Source organism: Littorina saxatilis, linkage group LG6 (assembly GCF_037325665.1).
Source record: "Littorina saxatilis isolate snail1 linkage group LG6, US_GU_Lsax_2.0, whole genome shotgun sequence".
NCBI classification, from domain to species: domain Eukaryota; kingdom Metazoa; phylum Mollusca; class Gastropoda; order Littorinimorpha; family Littorinidae; genus Littorina; species Littorina saxatilis.
In genome coordinates, this window is record NC_090250.1 from 1,248,233 (window position 1) to 1,267,956 (window position 19,724).

Here is a 19,724-nt window from a genome sequence, read left to right on the forward strand (position 1 = left end):
TTGCAATCCACGTAAAGCCCGAGTTAGCTGAGACATTTTTCTTGTGCAGTTCAGCTGCACATGCAAGAAAAGCACAAAAGCTGATCAGTGAGTGGTGTTCACTGTCACTAGAGGATAAAAATGGCACAAAGTTACAGGTTTCATCAGTCCCTCATTCGACACTATCACCATGCCAAGACTCACTTCTGCTGAACGCGAGAGAGCCATTGGACGTCTGGAGGCTGGGGACACGCCGGAAGCCGTGGCTGCGACTTTCCAATGTCACATATCCACCATTTATCGTCTCCTGCAGCGATTTGTGATAACTGGCTCTACTGCTGATGCTGAGCAAAGCGGCAGACCCCGAGTGACGACGCCAAGGCAAGATCGGCACATTTTCCCCAGCCATGTTGCACATCCCTTCAGAACAGCTGCAGAAACAGCTAGAACTGTTATATTATAGGGACACACCAGGCACCCATTTCTAGGCAAACGGCCAGCCGGCGACTGCGCTTCGGGGGGCTGAGGAACTGCCGTCCAGCCAGGAGACCCGTCCTCACCGTGCGCCATAGACAGGCACGCCTGCATTGGGCGCAAGGCCACCTCAATTGGAAGAATGTTCGCTGGCAGAACGTGCTTTTCAGCGATGAAAGCCGTTTTTGCATTGACCATGCCGACGGGCGTGTTCGGGTATGGAGAAGAAGTGGTTACCGCTATGCTGACAACTGTGTCGTGGAGAACAACGCCTGGGGTGGGCCCAGCCTCATGTTGTGGGGCGCCATCGGCCACAACCAGGTGCTAGGTCCCGTCATCTTCCAAGGCCTGGGTCCTGGACCCGGCAACGGCGTAACAGCGCAGCGCTATATGGACCAGGTGCTGCACCCTCATGTGCTGCCCTTTTTTCAAGCCCATGGAAACTGGGTTTTCCAGCACAACCGTGACAACGCGCGCCCCCACACTGCCATGGCAGGGCCACTCAGGATCTCCTGCACCGCTCAGGCATCCAGGTGATGCCTTGGCCAGCGTTATCTCCTGACATGAATCCTATTGAGCAATTTTGGGACTTGCTCCAGAAACAGCTCAACAGGGTGGTCCCAAGGCCCACAACTGTCGCTGATCTTGATCGGGCCGTCCGGCAGGCCTGGACCAACATTCCCAGGCAAGCCAGCAACACGTTGGTCCGCTCAATGCACCGCCGATGCCAGGCCGTCATCGATGCTAATGGGGGCCACACACGCTATTGACTGTTCTGTTAAGCGCTAATAACGCATCGTCTCCGCAACTTTACGGTGTTATGGACCATAAGTCAGTGTTCTACTTTACCAAAAATTGGACATTAATAATGAAATTTGAATTTTTGTACGATTTTTTTATTAGGCAATAAATTACACCAGACACTGTTTTTCGCGTTTCTTTTGGACGTCAGTATACAATGTAGACAATCGGGAGACTTAATTTGGCGATAGAACTTACCTTTAAAATCTAAATAATAAATTGACAGGATGTGAGACAAACATTCTTAAATCATAAAAGAGTTCTTTTTTCATCAAGACAAGATCAGTACAATTTGAAGTTTTGAAAGTTTGAAAAAAGGGAGCTTCTGGAAGCAGGTCATGCAAGGTCGTGTTTGCCCCAGCAGACGAATTTTCTGCATATCGCTGGTTTCTTTCAAGTCAACCGCCGCCGATAAGTTTGTGTGACTCGCAAACGTTTGTTGCATTTTAAACCGTCAGAGTTACACAATAACGTGCTATTGCAGATACAGCTAGTCACATTGAAACCACAAACCGACGACGAAATTAATCACGTATCATACGGTATGTGAAAACAGGAAAGTGGGCCACATGGGTCCACGAACGCTCGGGGGTTGAATAAACCTTGAGAATCGGTGTGTGGTTTACGCATGCTGAATAGCCATTCAAATGAACTGTGTCATTTAATGCTGTTAAATGCTAGTGCAAGTGTAAGGTTAGAATTGCTTATTTCATGAAAGATTTCATCATTCTGTAAACCTCATGTGAGGCGGAGTGAGGCTTTAAAAGGGAGGGAGAGCATACAGAGGAAGATAGTTAGTGTGTGCCTCAGTGTGTGTGTGTGTGTGTTTGTGTGTGTGCGGGAGAGCCTGTGTGCCTGTGCCGTGCGTGTGTTAATGTGGGTGTATGATCCATGAGTGATTGCTAAGAATGTTGTGGATCTTTTTAGTGAAATTTCGAACTGTCAGTGAATGAGATGGGTTTTTCGTGTTTTAAACCGCCTGACACTGCGAGACACTTTTCCTTGTTTTATAAGGACATTAAAATCTTTGAGTCTTGAGTCTTAAATTGGGCGGTCTTTAAAGGGGGGTTACACTGTAATAAAACCATTTTTTGGATTCACATAGATATTTGTGTGTATGGGTATGTGTGCGCAAGTGTGTTAGCAATGCGTATGTGGATGTGTGTGTGTGTAATTATATGTGTGTATGTGTGTTCCATGCACCACTCACACTTCCATCGCACAGAATACACAGACAGACACAAACACGTAAGATGCACTCCCGTGCACCATGCTGATAAGCATCGCTCCACAGCTATTGCCAGTTGTCTCTCTGACCGGACGCTACAGTCCTACGCAAATCTATCAAAACTAGGAATACAGAGTTATCTCCCATATGTTTTTCGCGAGTACTGATCTAAATTTGAGATCAGTGTTCGCGAGACGAAAATGATTGCAGATTGGCCGACTTCGACAGTGATCTCCGTTCTGTTCTTCACAGTTATGATAAAGACATCGTTCTAAGGTCAAAACAAGTCAAAATTTTGGGACTGCTGCCGGAAGGAGACCGTAATATATGGTTTCATCACTGTCAACTTGTTACAGAAAAATTGTCTGCTCCAGTGAGCGCCGAAACCAAACGGTTGATTATCACGTGACACTTTTGCCATAATTATTTAGAGTTGTTTGCACAGTAAATACAGCCGCAAAAAATAGCTCGCTTGGCTTACATATCAATTCCTTTGTCATTTAAAAATTACAGAACACCCTGAAAAATCATTATCGACGATCGCGAATCTGCTTATATCAATAATACATTACAAAAAGCTCTAAATATGTTTAAAAAACAAACAAACATGATCGGTTTCCTTGCCAGACAAGGAAACTCAAGGCATCCTGTCAGGGAGAGAATGAGCCGAACTCATTTTGAACTGAGTTCAGGATGAACTTAGACCTAATTTGAAAAATGATTTAATAAATGAAAATGTATAAACAGCACCCAGTAAAACTGACTTTTCAATACACAATATTGGCACCAATGACCATGCACACTTTGGCACCAGCATTCTCACTCTCGTAGCACCAGCACCACTTTCACTCTGGTTTTTTTTATCCCGCACCTGTCTGGCACTCTCACTGGAACCAGTCTAGAATCACCACTCTCACTTTGCAGCTAAATCAAATGTACCCAGACAGTATTCAAGTTAAAACAGAATAACTTTATTTGATTCGGCTTGAGAACCCCGCACAGCGACTATCACTACACGAAGGACGCAACTGTCATTTCAGGCAAAATAAAGAATAAATAAATTGTTTTTAAAGGAACCTGCGTTTTGAGAAATGATTGTGAGTTTCGGTTCTCGAGCCTGGGAGCCTCCATTACTTATTTGCCCGACGTCGGGTTGTTTTCGGCAGTTTTTGGCAAAAAGACGTAATAAGGGAAGGGAAGTCATTCTGCTTCACTGTTCAACTGGCCGTACGAATTATCGGCCGTAGACCACAATGATAGGAGCTGACCAAGGAAGACCACGTGTGTCATCACAGCGTAAAAGAAGCCTGCGTTCCTTAGTTCTTTGCTGTGATTGTGAACAACGGGAGATGCAAAAGGTGAGATTTTATCGACGTGCATTGCACGCACAGATACATTAAGCTAGGTTGACGCTCTCTCTCGATCTTTACCTTTTCTCTCTCTCACAGCGAATGATGAGAAATACAAATTATTTAATGCCATCAATTTAAATTAAAATCTGTGTGCGAAAAATCAATTTTAATGAGAACTTCATTGAGCACACTCATTAGGCTACTACATTAGGCTAATGAATTTTGAGGGCCCCAAAGGGGGGGTATCATCACGATCACGGGAAGGGAAATTTTAGCTTTCACGATCACAGTTACCTTGATTTTTTTTTTCACGATCACGAACACCAGTGGCAAATCACGGTCACGGTAAAAGTTGCATGTACAGAAAGCACGTGTCAAAGTAAACACAACCACACAGTAATTCGCTCCTCTGGATCTATTGTTTATTCAACACAAAGTGAGTGTTGCACTTTTTATTATTATTTTTTGAATTCTCTTTCATACACACATAGAAATACATATCATGATTTGTAATCAGTAACAAGAATGTTGTTTTCATTGTTTTCTCTCTCTCTCTCTCTCTCTCTCTCGCTCTCTCTCTATCTCTCTCTATTTCGTTATCTCTCTCTATTTCGTTATCTCTCTCTCTCTCTCTCTCTCTCTCTCTCTCTCTCTCTCTCTCTCTCTCTCTCTCTCTCTCTCTCTCTCTCTCTCTCTCTCTCTCTCTCTCTCTAGTCTACACTCATACACATTCAACTCAGACACCCTCACTCACACACATGAATATATACTTGCACAATTTGACATTTCCAGAGCAAAATCTTGAAAACCCATTTTCTCCCCAACTATTGGGTGGATTGAAATTAAAGTACATGAATGTGTGATGGGGGTACACCATCGCCTGGTTTCATGTCCTTGAAAAACAAACAGGAATGCTACAGGCCAAAAATGGTTTTACCTGAAAGAAGCGCGCAGTGCCAGTGGCGAAGCCACAAGCCTGAGCCTGCGAAGCAGGCGAGCCAACTAGGGGGGTCCGGGGGCATGCCCCCCCGGAAATTTTGTCAAAAAACGGTTAAAATCTGTGCAATCTGGTGCATTCTGGGCATCATTTTCCGGGCTGTAATAGTGTTGTGATCTTGTTAAAAATCCCATTTTAGCCTCCCCCCACCACCATTCAACACACCTCCAAACTGGTGAAAACAACACTACTGTGCGCTGGCTTCATTGAGACCGGCGCCTGGTCGCGTTGCGCGATATTCACACGGATCGTTTTTGCGGATATTTTTTAACTTCACCGGAAAAAATTTGACTTTACCGGATTTTGAAAACGGCTTTATCGAATTTCCGTTAATTAGGCTACCGGAAAAGTAGCATGCCTGACAAAATCCCCAACGAACATGACTTTGATTGTCTTTGACATGAGGATCAAGTGATCCAAACTGGCACGTCTCCCCGCCATTGTTTCTGAATTTAACCCATTGTTGATATTAAAGTTTACAGGCGCTAATATAAATCCAAGCTTAATGCAAAGAAGCGACAATTAGAATCTATGCCAAGCGTGTCCACGTTGCTGGGATGAAAAACACATTTCTAGTTTCGGTTTTGGCTACACGCAGACTCGATCTCGAGCCAGTCGAGGACACACTGAGCGAGTGACAGCCGGACGTGGCAATGTCGACAATGTCAATGATCTCACTCAAACTCAAAGATCTTGAACAAATTTCAAGATCTTTGCCTACATTCAGAACAGTCATAGAGCAACATAGATCAACATACCGCTTGCTATTTCGTCTTCGGAAAGACCGACCCGTAGCCTGACCTTTCCACCAAGGAAGGCATTCTCGCCGCCTGCTTTGGTCTGGCTTGAATCCACAAAATATAACAGAAGTTCGATGACAGTACCGCTGCACGCCATGTTTGATCTTCGAATTCGAATTTGACTGAATGCACTCAAAACTTTTGCACGAAGCCCTTCCATTGGATGAAGTTTGGAAGACCTTTGCAATTTGCCTTCTGATTGGATCTCTTTTAAAGGGAAGCAATCGCTGTCAAAATCATATTTCTGAATGTGTTGTTGCTTCCCTTCAATCGGAGTTGGCTCCTTGACGAATAGACTAGAGGATCATAGAGTGATACAGCTGTGAAAAATGTACGTTGAAAATAAAATGCTTTGCAATAATGCCCATCACGATCACGAAAACAAATCACGATCACGATCACGAGACTTGATTTTTTTTTCATCACGGATCACGGGCAAAGTCCCATCACGATCACAGAAATGGAAATTTCGGCAATCACGGTCACAGAAAGGTCAAAAAACGCCAATCACGATCACGGTTTTAAACCCTTTGGGGCCCTCAATTTTGGTAATCATCTTGAACTTTAGTGTGTTAAATTCATAGCTCATAATTCAGAGGCATTTAAGTCTCCAAATTTGTAGAACCTGCACTTGTAATCATAACAAGTCATTTTAGATCCCTTTGAAGTTACGGAATGAACTCCGATGAACTGTACGAATGCATTTCGTTTACATGGGTCAAAGAAGGTCCGTATGAGCGGGGCAAGGGAAACAACTCTTTCGTGTAGTAAATGATGTCCCATGGTTGACAACGTACGCCATTTTCGGTGCATTTTCGGCGATTGAACAACCAAATTAATTAATTATGCTTAAGTTTGGAGCTCAATCCGTCAGTTAATTGGAGGAGTGGGGGCTCTCGCCAAGATCCGGGATGCTGGTTTTGTTTTCCTCAGTAAAGACTGAGCAGAATTGTTCGTTTAATATGTTGGCCTTCACTGAGGGATCGCTGTCGCGTCGCATTTCTTACTCTTGATGTAAGTCCACATCTTCTTCAGGTTACCCTCTTCTGAGATAAGGTCAGCGACGTAGGTGGACCCCCTGCGGGTTAGGGGGAGTCCCATATTGGTTGGGACTAGAAAGAATTTACCCGATGCTACCCAGCATGTCGTAAGAGGCGACTAACGGTTCTGTTTCTTCTCTTCTTTTGTCTTATTTCTGCCTTACCAGTCCTTTCACCTATATTTCCTTCCAAGAAAACTCTCCCTACTATTCCCTGCAGTTTTCCAATTCTTTTCTTGTTGTCTTATTTCTACCTGAATGGATCCATCACCTTTATTTCACTTACCAAAAGTCTTCTTTTCCACATCCTTATTTCTCTGCACCCCTCATGTCGTATGAGGCGACTAACGGATTCTGTTTCTCCTTTTACCCTTGTTAAGTGGTTCTTGTATAGAATATAGTCAATGTTTGTAAAGATTTTAGTCAAGCAGTATGTAAGAAATGTTTAGTCCTTTGTACTGGAAGCTTGCATTCTCCCAGTAAGGTCATATATTGTACTACGTTGCAAGCCCCTGGAGCAATGTTTTGATTAGTGCTTTTGTGAACAAGAAACACTTAACAAGTGGCTCTATCCCATCTCCCCCCCCCCTTTCCCCTATCCCATCTCCCCCCTTTCCCTCGTCGCGATATAACCTTCGTGGTTGAAAACGACGTTAAACACCAAAGAAAGAAAGAAAGACGTAGGTGGAATGCGCTGACCTGCACGTCTTCCTGGTTTTCTTTTGCAGGGTCTTGAAACGATCCCAGTCTGCTCTCCTCTGGGACCTTTTCTCTCTCTTCAAGGCATGATTCTTTCTTCTGGAGAGGCGTTTGATGGTTTGGTTAACCCAGGGTTGGTGGTGCTTGGTTGAGCAGACTTTGGTGGGTACATGGTCTTTGAGCGCCTTCAAAGGGGCGCTGTGTATTTTGTCCCATGTTTCTTGGACTGATGTTTTGTCCTGGCCGACACGCAGCAGGTCTTGTGTAAAGGACTCTATGTCTCTCTTCATTGCTTGGGTGTCGGCCATGCCCCACAGGTGGACGGAGCGGGGGACTGGTTTGACCTTGACTGGCTTGATGTTGCTGTCAACCCTGACAATGTCATGGTCACTCAGTCCCAGGATTATACCGATCTTGCTGATGAGGCTGGGCCTATTTGTAAAGAAGTAGTCCAGCACTGCTTGGTCTCTTGTTGGTTCAAGGTTTGCTTGGAATAGGCCGGCGTCCTGGCATTTGGTGAGGTATGCCTGGTTTGTTGCCTTGGGGTACTGGTTACCTTTGATGCAGCCAGTCTTCCAGTCGATGTCCGGCAGGTTCAGGTCACACATACACACGCACATACACCATGACCCTCATCTCGATTCCCCGTCTATTTTAAAACATATAGTCAAAACTTGACTAAATGTAAAAAGGAAGAATAAAGAAGCACAGCTTGGCCAGATGAGACCCTCCCAGTAGAAGCTGTTTGGCGACCTGGTGGACCTAAACAAGACTTTAAAATTGGCAATCTAGTGGCTGCTCCGCCTGGCGTCTGGCATTATGGGGTTAGTGCTAGGACTCGTTGGTCCAGTGTCAGAATAACGTGACTGGGTGAGACATGAAGCCTGTGCTGCGACTTCTGTCTTGTGTGTGGCGCACGTTATATGTCAAAGCAGCACCGCCCTGATATGGCCCTTCGTGGTCGGCTGGGCGTTAAGCAAACAAACCTGGTGGCCCTAAACAAGACTGCAGCATTTGTGCGTGCCACAGGAGTGGATGTCTAGAACAGTAGAAGAAGCGAAGGAGAAAAAAAAGAAGTGACAGAGTATCTTGTAAAAAGGATTTTTTTGATAATCATTAATTTTGATGTAGTGAGCCTTTTGCCCTGATTTTCAAATTTTGTTTTTCTTTTTTTCCACAGGGGCACATTGACCAGTCAGGAACGTAAGCGCCTTGAACACCGAACAGTCCGGGACCTTGGCTTCTCTCTACAACATGGAGGAAAGGGACACATCAGTTGTGTCCGACGTCAAGATAGAGATTGATGTGGCTGAAGACCTACCGCAGTGTTGGCACATGACGGAACCACAGTCAGCCGGTAAGGCTAGCAAGACACCTCAGACATAAAAAGGAACAAATTCAACAACTCTGCTAAAAACGTGTGCCTTAATTTCCTGCAGACTGCTTGCTCTTGTTGTTGCGCTGACTTTTTTAAGTACATGTGTTTCTATTCTCATGGTATTGTTCATAAGTGGCTAATATGTTGTTGTAATTTGATTAGAAACATAAACGAGTACTTACGTAGGAAGTCGAAGTTTGTGTAGAATTCCTCGATGCAGTTTACCGGAACGGAGGAATATACGAGATACGCGCATGCGTGGACAGTCATAATTTAAAGTACAGGTCTACCAAGACCTGTCAAATTTATCTTGAGAATACCCCATATTATGGTATTCTTAAAGATGATAAAATAATTTGTTACAACTGATAACATAAACCAATACATGTAATCATAGTAATGTTTCAAACAGATGACAATATCGTCATCTTTCGAAGTCAAGCAAGGGAGGGAACTAATAAGGGAGGGCGTATATTCCTCCGTTCCGGTAAACTGCATCGTGGAATTCTACACAAACTTCGACTTCGACTTCCTACGTAAGTACTCGTTTATGTTTCTAATTCCACTTCACGCAGTTTCCCGAAAACTGCGTCATATACAAGACTTTAAAGTCGTTTGAACAAATTCCAATCACACCGATTCATCACAAAGCAAAACATTGGTAATACAAGAAGTAATCATCATGGAACATTTATTCACCTTCGGAACTCAAGGTGTTATTATATCTGTTGCAGAAGTCAAACTTTCCATTTTGAAATGCTCATATGCAACCGATTCATTAAATCGCTTTAGATTCAGTATCAGTCTGAACGAACCATCTGGTTTCCTGACAAGAAAGATAGGAGAAATAACTTGGTGTTTTTCATTTACACTCTTTTCAATGACACCAAGATCAAGTAGCTTTAGAATTTCTGCATCCATGACTTTCTGCTGATTTCCTTGGACCTGATTTGAACTTGCAGAAATGTTTGACAACTGATCATAGTCAGTAATGGGTATTTCAGCACCCTGAACCATACCAAGTATGAATTCATCTGATGTAATTTTTTGCCATTCTTCAAGATATTCTGTCAATCTACCTGCTTTGAAATGTAGTGGTCTGTGTATTCCTTCACTCGGTGTACAATCATCACTTACCTTACTTTGTGGCTTTAATCTTGAGATCTTCTCAGAAAGTTGCGGCTCCTGCCTCGCTGGTAGCCTTGTGTCCTGCCTCTCCGTGGGTAGTACATAGCACTCCTGGCTCTGCCCCTCCCCCGAGGGTAGTACTGGCTGTCCCAGTTTTTTGCATGTGGAAAAAACTTTCTTCCTTTCATCTTCGCCATGTGGCCGTTTTTTCCCCCGATCACGAAGCCGGTCAGAGTCAGACGTATTGGCCTCAAAAGTATAGGAAAACTATAACAAATAGGCCTACTCCAGACTTACTTGAAAGAACACACAATCAACTCTCAGCGCCAAAGAGAAACACAATAGCTTGCGATGAACTAAAACAAGTTCGGATTTACGTCGATTTTGTCAGTGCAAAAATCGACACACGTTCGACCGCCATTGAACGCGCGTGATATGACCGTCTACGCATGCGCGTATCTCGTATATGACGCAGTTTTCAGGAAACTGCGTGAAGTGGAATTGTTAAGTTATTTTGCTAAAATGTATATGTATTTGATGCTGGAATCCAGACTAAGTAGTGTCTTGTTTTACGGTTGATGTTTAATGACATAGCTATTATAGTGTTGCTAAAAAATTTTTTGTTTTTGTTTTTTTTAAACGAAGAAATGTTCAACACTGTATTATGAACTGATCATAATCAGTGTCTCCTTTCTTTTCCAGTACAAGAGGGGGAGGCAGTGACTACAGAGAACAAATCTATGGTGGCTACAGTGCAGCCATTGCAAGGACAAGCTGCAGTCAGACTCAACAGATTGTCAAGGCACTGTTACGACCCCTCTTGTGAAATATTCTGACGATTCTGCCCTTGAAGACCTGTCTGACTCTGATTCTGTTTATTTTTCTGAAGTTCAAAATTTCAGCTCCTGGTGTAAAGATAACTATTTAGCCCTAAATGTAACAAAAACAAAAGAGCTAGTTATTGACTTTCGCAAAAACCCAGCTACAGTTTCAGATTTGTACATAGATGGTGTGAAAGTTGAGCGAGTGACTGAATACAAATATCTCGGAACAGTCATTGACAACAAACTAAATTTCTCCTCAAACACTAAAGCTATCCACAAGAAGTGTCAGTCAAGAATCTACTGCTTACAAAAGCTCAGAAGTCTGAACATCAACAGCCGCATCCTCCAAACATTCTATACTTCATTCATTGAATCCATTCTCACTTTCTCTTTCATCTGCTGGTATGGAGGTCTGTGTGTGAAGAGTAAGAATGTGCTTGGGCGGGTGGTGAACACATGTGGTAAGATTGTGGGGGTGAGACAGGAAGGATTGACTGTGCTGTATGAACGACGTGTGGTGCGAAAGGCCCGTTGCATCATCCAGGATAGTAGTCATGTGCTCGCTCACCACTTTGAGGTCCTGCCCTCAGGACGTCGCCTCCGCACTCCCAGATTCCGCACGCTCAGAACTAAGAACAGTTTTATTCCAAAGTCAATTGGCTTTTTAAATACCTAAGTTAATTAAAACTAGTATGTGTGCCGGTGAACATATGCACTGATTTCTGTGATGAGTGTGATAACCCTCGAATGACTAGTCCTGTGATAAATATTGTTCAATGACATATCTAGTCCTGTGATAATGATAGTTTTTAGCGTTAAACTTTTAACCTATTTGGAATCATGTTACTATTCCTGTTAGTGTACATATGCGTGCGCGAGTGTAGTATGCTTCGTATGGTATTTTTATCTGTTGTCTTATTATTTGTTTAATGTGCACCACACTGACATTTCTCTGTATGAGATAATAAAGTATTCGTATTCGTAACAGGGATACCAGGCTGAACCATGAGGTGCAGACACCAGAAACACAATCTGCCGTCAGCACTCACAGTGATACCTGGCTAAAACAAGAGATAATAACACTAGCAGTACAAACTGCAGTCAAAACTTACAGTGATACCTGGCTGAAACAAGAGATAGAGACACAAGAAACACAGACTTCAGTCAACACTCACAGTGATACCTGGCTGGAACAAGAAACACAGACACAAGAAACACAGACTGCAGTCGTCACTCACAGTGATGCCTGGCTGAAACAAGAGATAATAACACCAGCAGTACAAACTGCAGTCAAAACTCACAGTGATACCTGGCTGAAACAAGAGATACAGACACAAGAAACACAGACTGCAGTCAACACTCACAGTGATGCCTGGCTGAAACAAGAGATAATAACACCAGCAGTACAAACTGCAGTCAAAACTCACAGTGATACCTGGCTAAAACAAGAGATACAGACACAAGAAACACACACTGCAGTCAACACTCACAATGATGTCTGGCTGAAACAAGAGATAACGCCAGCAGTACAAACTGCAGTCAAAACTCACAGTGATACCTGGCTGAAACAAGAGATACAGACACAAGAAACACAGACTGCAGTCAACACTCACAGTGATACCTGGCTAAAACAAGAGATAATAACACTAGCAGTACAAACTGCAGTCAAAACTTACAGTGATACCTGGCTGAAACAAGAGATACAGACACAAGAAACACAGACTGCAGTCAACACTCACAATGATGCCTGGCTGAAACAAGAGATACAGACACCAGAAACACAATCTGCCGTCAGCACTCACAGTGATACCTGGCTAAAACAAGAGATACAGACACAAGAAACACAGACTGCAGTCAACACTCACAATGATGTCTGGCTGAAACAAGAGATACAGACACAAGAAACACAGACTGCAGTCAACACTCACAATGATGCCTGGCTGAAACAAGAGATACAGACATCGGAAACACAGACTACTGGCAACACTCACAGTGATACCTGGCTGAAACAAGAGATACAGACACAAGAAACACAGACTGCAGTCAACACTCACAATGATGCCTGGCTGAAACAAGAGATACAGACACCGGAAACACAGACTGCAGTCAACACTCACAGTGATACCTGGCTGAAACAAGAGATACAGACGCTGGAAACACAGACTGCAGTCAACACTCACAGTGATACCTGGCTGAAACGAAAGATACAGACACCAGAAACACAGACTACAGGCAAAACTCACAGTGATACCGGGCTGAAACAAATGATACAGACACCAGAAACACAGACTACAGTCAACACTCACAGTGACACCTGGCTGGAACAAGAAGTAAGAGAGACAAGTGACACACGGTCTGGTACTGTGAAGCAGCGTATGTTGAAACATAAACATAAAGGTGAGAAAAAGCATGTATGCTCTGAGTGTGATGCAAAGTTCACAGACTCTGATAATTTGAAGAGACACATGTTAACACATACAGGCGAGAAGAAGCATGGATGCAGGGAGTGTTATGCAAAGTTCACGCTGTCTGGTAGTTTAAATAGACACATGTTAACACATACTGGAGAGAAAAAGCATTTATGCACAAAATGTGATGCTAGGTTCACACTGTCTTTTCATCTGAAGCAACACATGTTGACACATACAGGAGAGAAAAGGCATGCATGTACTGTGTGTGACGCTAGATTTGCCCAGTCTAGTAATTTGAAGAAGCACATGTTCACACACACAGGTGAGAAAAGGCATGCATGCACCGAATGTGATGCTAGGTTTGCCGATTCAAGTGCTTTGAAGCGGCACATGTTCACACATACTGGTGAGAAAAGGCATGCATGCACCGAATGTGATGCTAGGTTTGCTGTTTCAAGTACTTTGAAGCAGCACATGTTCACACATACAGGTGAGAAAAGGCATGCATGCACCGAATGTGATGCTAGGTTTGCCAATTCAAGTACTTTGAAGCGGCACATGTTGACACATACAGGTGAGAAAAGGCATGCATGCACCGAATGTGATGCTAGATTTTCCCAGTCTAGTAATTTGAAGCAGCACATGTTCACACACACAGGTGAGAAAAGGCATGCATGCACCGAATGTGATGCTAGGTATGCCCTGTCTAGTAATTTGAAGAAGCACATGTTAACACATACAGGTGAGAAAAGGCATGCATGCACCGAATGTGATGCTCGGTTTGCCGATTCAAGTACTTTGAAGCAGCACATGTTCACACATACAGGTGAGAAAAGGCATGCATGCACCGAATGTGATGCTAGATTTTCCCAGTCTAGTAATTTGAAGCAGCACATGTTCACACACACAGGTGAGAAAAGGCATGCATGCACCGAATGTGATGCTAGATTTGCCCAGTCTAGTAATTTGAAGAAGCACATGTTAACACATACAGGGGATAAAAGGCATGCATGCACCGAATGTGATGCTAGGTTTGCCCGTTTTGGTGTTTTGAAGAAACACATGTTAAAACATACAGGAGAGAAAAGGCAAGCGTTGTCAGAGATGTGCTAGACTCACAGAGGTGTGTGTTTTGAAGAGACACATGTTAACAAATACAGTCGTCGCGATATAACCTTCGTGGTTGAAAACGACGTTAAACACCAAATAAAGAAAGTAACACATACAGGAGAGAAAATGCATATATACTTTTTGTTTGTTTGTTTGTTTGCTTAACGCCCAGCCGACCACGAAGGGCCATATCAGGGCGGTGCTGCTTTGACATATAACGTGCGCCACACACAAGACAGAAGTCGCAGCACAGGCTTCATGTCTCACCCAGTCACATTATTCTGACACCGGACCAACCAGTCCTAGCACTAACCCCATAATGCCAGACGCCAGGCGGAGCAGCCACTAGATTGCCAATTTTAAAGTCTTAGGTATGACCCGGCCGGGGTTCGAACCCACGACCTCCCGATCACGGGGCGGACGCCTTACCACTAGGCCAACCGTGCCGGTCAATGCATATATACTCATGGGGTGGTGCTTGGTACGTTAATAAAGGGTGTCCAATATTATTATATGAAGTCTTATATCGCGCGCGTATCTCCAGACTCGGACTCAAGGCGCAGGGATCTATTTATGCCATGTGAGATGGAATTTTTTACACAATACATCACGCATTCACATCGACCAGCAGATCGCAGCCATTTCGGCGCATATCCTACTTTTCACGGCCTATTATTTCAAGTCACACGGGTTTTTTTGGTGGAAATTTTTACATTTAGTCAAGTTTTGACTAAATGTTTTAACATAGAGGGGGAATCGAGACGATGGTCGTGGTGTATGTGTGTGTGTGTAGAGCGATTCAGACTAAACTACTGGACCGATCTTTATGAAATTTGACATGAGAGTTCCTGGGAATGATATCCCCGGACTTTTTTTTTCTCTTTTTTTCGATAAATGTCTTTGATGACGTCATATCCGGCTTTTTGTAAAAGTTGAGGCGGCACTGTCACACCCTCATTTTTCAATCAAATTGATTGAAATTTTGGCCAAGCAATCTTCGACGAAGGCCGGACTTCGGTATTGCATTTCAGCATGGTGGCTTAAAATTTAATTGATGACTTTGGTCATTAAAAATCTGAAAATTGTAAAAAAAAAAAATAATTATAAAACGATCCAAATTTACGTTCATCTTATTCTTCATTATTTTCTGATTCCAAAAACATATAAATATGTTATATTTGGATTAAAAACAAGCTCTGAAAATTAAAAATATAAAAATTATGATTAAAATCAAATTTCCGAAATCGTTTTAAAAACTATTTCATCTTATTCTTTGTCGGTTCCTGATTCCAAAAACATATAGATATGATATGTTTGGATTAAAAACACGCTCAGAAAGTTAAAACGAAGAGAGGTACAGTAAAGCGTGCTATGAAGCACAGCGCAACCGCTACAGCGCCAAACAGGCTCGTCACTTTCACTGCCTTTTGCACTAGCGGCGGACTACGTTCAGTTTCATTCTGTGAGTTCCACAGCTTGACTAAATGTAGTAATTTTGCCTTACGCGACTTGTTATTTATGCCTATACAATTTTGCCAGGAAAGACCCTTTTGTCAATCGTGGGATCTTTAACGTGCACACCCCAATGTAGTGTACACGAAGGGACCTTTGTTTTTCGTCTCATCCGAATGACTAGCACTTGAACCCACCACCTAGGTTAGGAAAGGGGGGAGAAAATTGCTAACGCCCTGATCCAGGGTTGAACTCTCAACCTCTCGCTTCCGAGCGCAAGTGCGTTACCACTCGGCCACCCAGTCCAAAGTTGACTGCGCGAAATTTGCTTCGCGAAGCTGACGGCACGGAGATATAGCACTGAGTTTTCGGTCAAATGACTTTGCGAAGTTTTTGCGAAGTCGACTTCGGGCTCAATTAAGGCGGACAGCCTTAATTAAGGTCTTGTGATTTGAAGCAACATTTGTTGACCCATACAGGAGAGGTAGAGGTTACATGCCGGGTCTCAGTGATTATTAAAAATAATGGTCGAAGTTAGCGGATCATGACCCCCCGCGGGTTAGGGGGAAGATGGGTGTTTTTACACCCCCGGTATAGGGGTGTGTATAGGTTCGCATATAGATCTCAAGAATGAACGGACCGATCGTCACCAAACTTGGTGAACAGGTTCTATACATTCCTGAGACGGTCCTTACAAAAATTGGGACGCAGTGGGGCACTGCGGTTATGAAATTAATTTAAAGGCCCCTCCTGTTTTTGGAACCGCAGGAGCTTTCTAGTTTGCTGTTAGGTAGATTTTTGGTTCCTCTTTCCTGTCATGCTCTCTTTTTCTTCATGAATTCTTTTCTTTTTTCTGCCTTCTTGCTCATTCACCTGTATTTTTTCCAAAAATCTCTTCTCTTGCCGCTTGTCTCGCGATTCATGTATAGTTTAATCTGTTAGTGTTCTGATGTAAGTCCAGCAGTAGATAGGTTAAGCCTATTTTAACATACTGGAAACTGGTAATCTTCCAGTAGGTATTAATTTAGTTTTACTAAAGCCTGCTGGGACACAAGTAATGGGTTAGTGCATTTGTAAACAGGAATCGCTTGACAAGTGGCCCCCTTCATCCCCCCCTTCCTCGTCCTGATATGGCTCTGCGTAGTCGGCTGGACGTTAAGCAACAAATAAACAAACAAACAAACAAACAAAAATTGGGACCAGTCAAACACACGGTTAGGGAGTTATTGGTGGATTAAAATTATACAAGGACTTATAGAGGGACATCTTAATGGTCAAAGGGAAATAACCATTCTCACTCAGTCACTGCCACCAACTGAGAAGGTTATTTCCCTTTGACGGGGGTGTTTTTCCTACCTCGGAGGAATTTCTTGTTTATGATAGTTATGAGTCAGATCTCAGGTGCATTTACAATAGTGACTGATTACATGGGTTCTTGAAAAAGTCTTTTTGTTTTCAATTAAAAACTGAAAACATTTACTCATTTTCTACTTTCTTTAGCACGTCAGCGTGTGTGTGTGTGTGGGGGGGGGGGGGTGTTTATGAGTGTCAGTGTGTGTGTGGGGGTGTTTGTCAGTGTCAGTGTGTGTGTGTGCATGTGCGCTAGTGTGTAAGTGTGTGTAAAGTGTGTGTGTGCATGTGCGCACGTGTTTAGGTGTGTGTGTAAAGTATGTGCTAAAATGATATACATGTAAATGGGTGTGTGCATGTGTGCACGTGTTTAGGTGTGTGTGTAAAGTATGTGCTAAAATGATATACATGTAAATGGTTGTGTGTGTGTGTGTGTGCATGTGTGCACGTGTTTAGGTGTGTGTAAAGTATGTGCTAAAATGATATACATGTAAATGGTTGTGTGCGTGTGTGTGTGTGCACGTGTTTAGGTGTGTGTGTAAAGTATGTGCTAAAATGATATACATGTAAATGGTTGTGTGTAAAGTATGTGCTAAAATGATATACATGTAAATGGTTGTGTGTGTGTGTGTGTGTGTGTGTGTGTGTGTGTGTGTGTGTGTGTGTGTGTGTGTGTGCATGCACACCTGTATGTCCGTCGCGATATAACCTTGAACGGTTGAAAACGACGTTAAACACCAAATAAAGAAAGAAAGAACACCTGTATGTGTGTTAGTTTCAGTGTTTATTGAAATTGTGAACACAAAAGCAAATAATCCAACTGCCCCGATCTGTGCAAACCGTCTTGGAAGACTGCAAGGAATGGGTGAAACCTGGCACTGAAAGCTAGTGCAAAATGGGGTTGCATTCCAGGCCTGCAGGTTTCTTTGCTGTGCGCATGCATAGGATAAAGTACACTGATATTGGGTGTGTGTCTTTTAATTAAAGAGCAATTAAACAAGCAAAAACGAAAAATATTAAGTAGGGCCTCAAATACTTTTAAAATGCGATTGTATTTCTCCTCCCCCATTTAACCTCCTCCACATCCACCTTCTTCCTCTGAAGTATTTGTACCTTTCAGTCCAACCCGGACCCCTCTCCAACCTCTACCCCTCCTAGTCTACGCCTATCCCCACCCCACCCCACCCCTCTAGTCTCAATCGCTTTCTATACATGTACTGGTTTATCTCTCTAAGAACCGCACCCCCTCTTCCGCTTCTCGCTTCCTCCTCATCTCCCTCTCTATCTATCTTGTTACTCCCCTTCTCTCTCAGCATACCCACCCCTTTCGCCCTCCAGACCTTTTAATACCCTGCATACCTCCCACCCTGTCCATCCTTATCTGCTCCTCTAGTACCTCCACTTTCCTCCCGAAGTCTCTCTCCTTCTCTACTCTCACTCACCCCTCGTAGCCCCTCACTTTTCCTTACTCCCTCATCCATATGCCCCTCTAAGGACCCCCACCCACCTTTTTGAACCCAAAGACATACCCCCTCCTCTATCCCACCCCACCCTCTCCCCTCCTAGTTTCACTCACCCGCTAAATCCCCCAATCTACGTCACTTAACCCCTACCCTTCCCTCACCCCACTTCCTCACCCATGCCCCCTCCCTCTCTACTCGCCCTCTAAACCCTCTGTCCTACTCTCCCCTCTATTTTATTACACCCCCCATCTTTCTACTCCCCACTCCACCCCCTACATCTACCCGGTTCAAAATGAAGGTGCATTCGTGCTTCCCACATTCCCCTGTGTAAGTTCTCCCTCCCCTTACATCACTGTGTTTTGAATTTGTTACTGCGTGGATAGAACTTATCGGTTGGCCTAGTGGTAAGGCGTCCGCCCCGTGATCGGGAGGTCGTGGGTTCGAACCCCGGCCGGGTCATACCTAAGACTTTAAAATTGGCAATCTAGTGGCTGCTCCGCCTGGCGTCTGGCATTATGGGGTTAGTGCTAGGACTGGTTGGTCCGGTGTCAGAATAATGTGACTGGGTGAGACATGAAGCCTGTGCTGCGACTTCTGTCTTGTGTGTGGCGCACGTTAAATGTCAAAGCAGCACCGCCCTGATATGGCCCTTCGTGGTCGGCTGGGCGTTAAGCAAACAAACAAACAAATTAAGTAGATGTGCAACGCCAAGGCACTGCATACCCCAGCGAAAGACAAACCTCTCTCTCTCTCTCTCTCTCTCTCTCTCTCTCTCTCTCTCTCTCTCTCTCTCTCTCCCTCTCTCTCTCTCTCTCTCAAACACACACGAACACACACACACACACACACACACACACATACACACACACACACACATACCCCAAGTTACACACGTACACACATACACACTCACTCACACGCACTCACTCACTCTCTCACACACACTTCATACACACAAAACACACCCCCATACGCACATATAAACAAACACACATACACACACATACACTTACGCACACGTACAAACACACACCCACCCACCCACTCTCTCTCTCTCTCTCTCTTTTTCTCTCTTATACAAACAGACACACACACACACACACTCACATGTACATAGGCACGCATGTACGCACGCACACACCCGCAGACACACACACACACACACACACACACACACACACTCACACATTGACTCACACAAATCTCATACACACAAAACACACACTCATACGCACATAC

General features: G+C 43.8%; 1 long non-coding RNA gene across 1 annotated transcript; it reads left to right on the top strand.

The window, feature by feature from the left end:
• The first annotated feature begins 3,513 nt into the window (after window positions 1-3,513).
• LOC138968236 (uncharacterized) lies at window positions 3,514-11,613 on the top strand. The gene is made up of 3 exons (XR_011456111.1): window positions 3,514-3,840; window positions 8,550-8,726; window positions 10,578-11,613. It is a non-coding gene; the product is annotated as an uncharacterized lncRNA (long non-coding RNA).
• The last annotated feature ends 8,111 nt before the right edge of the window (window positions 11,614-19,724 follow it).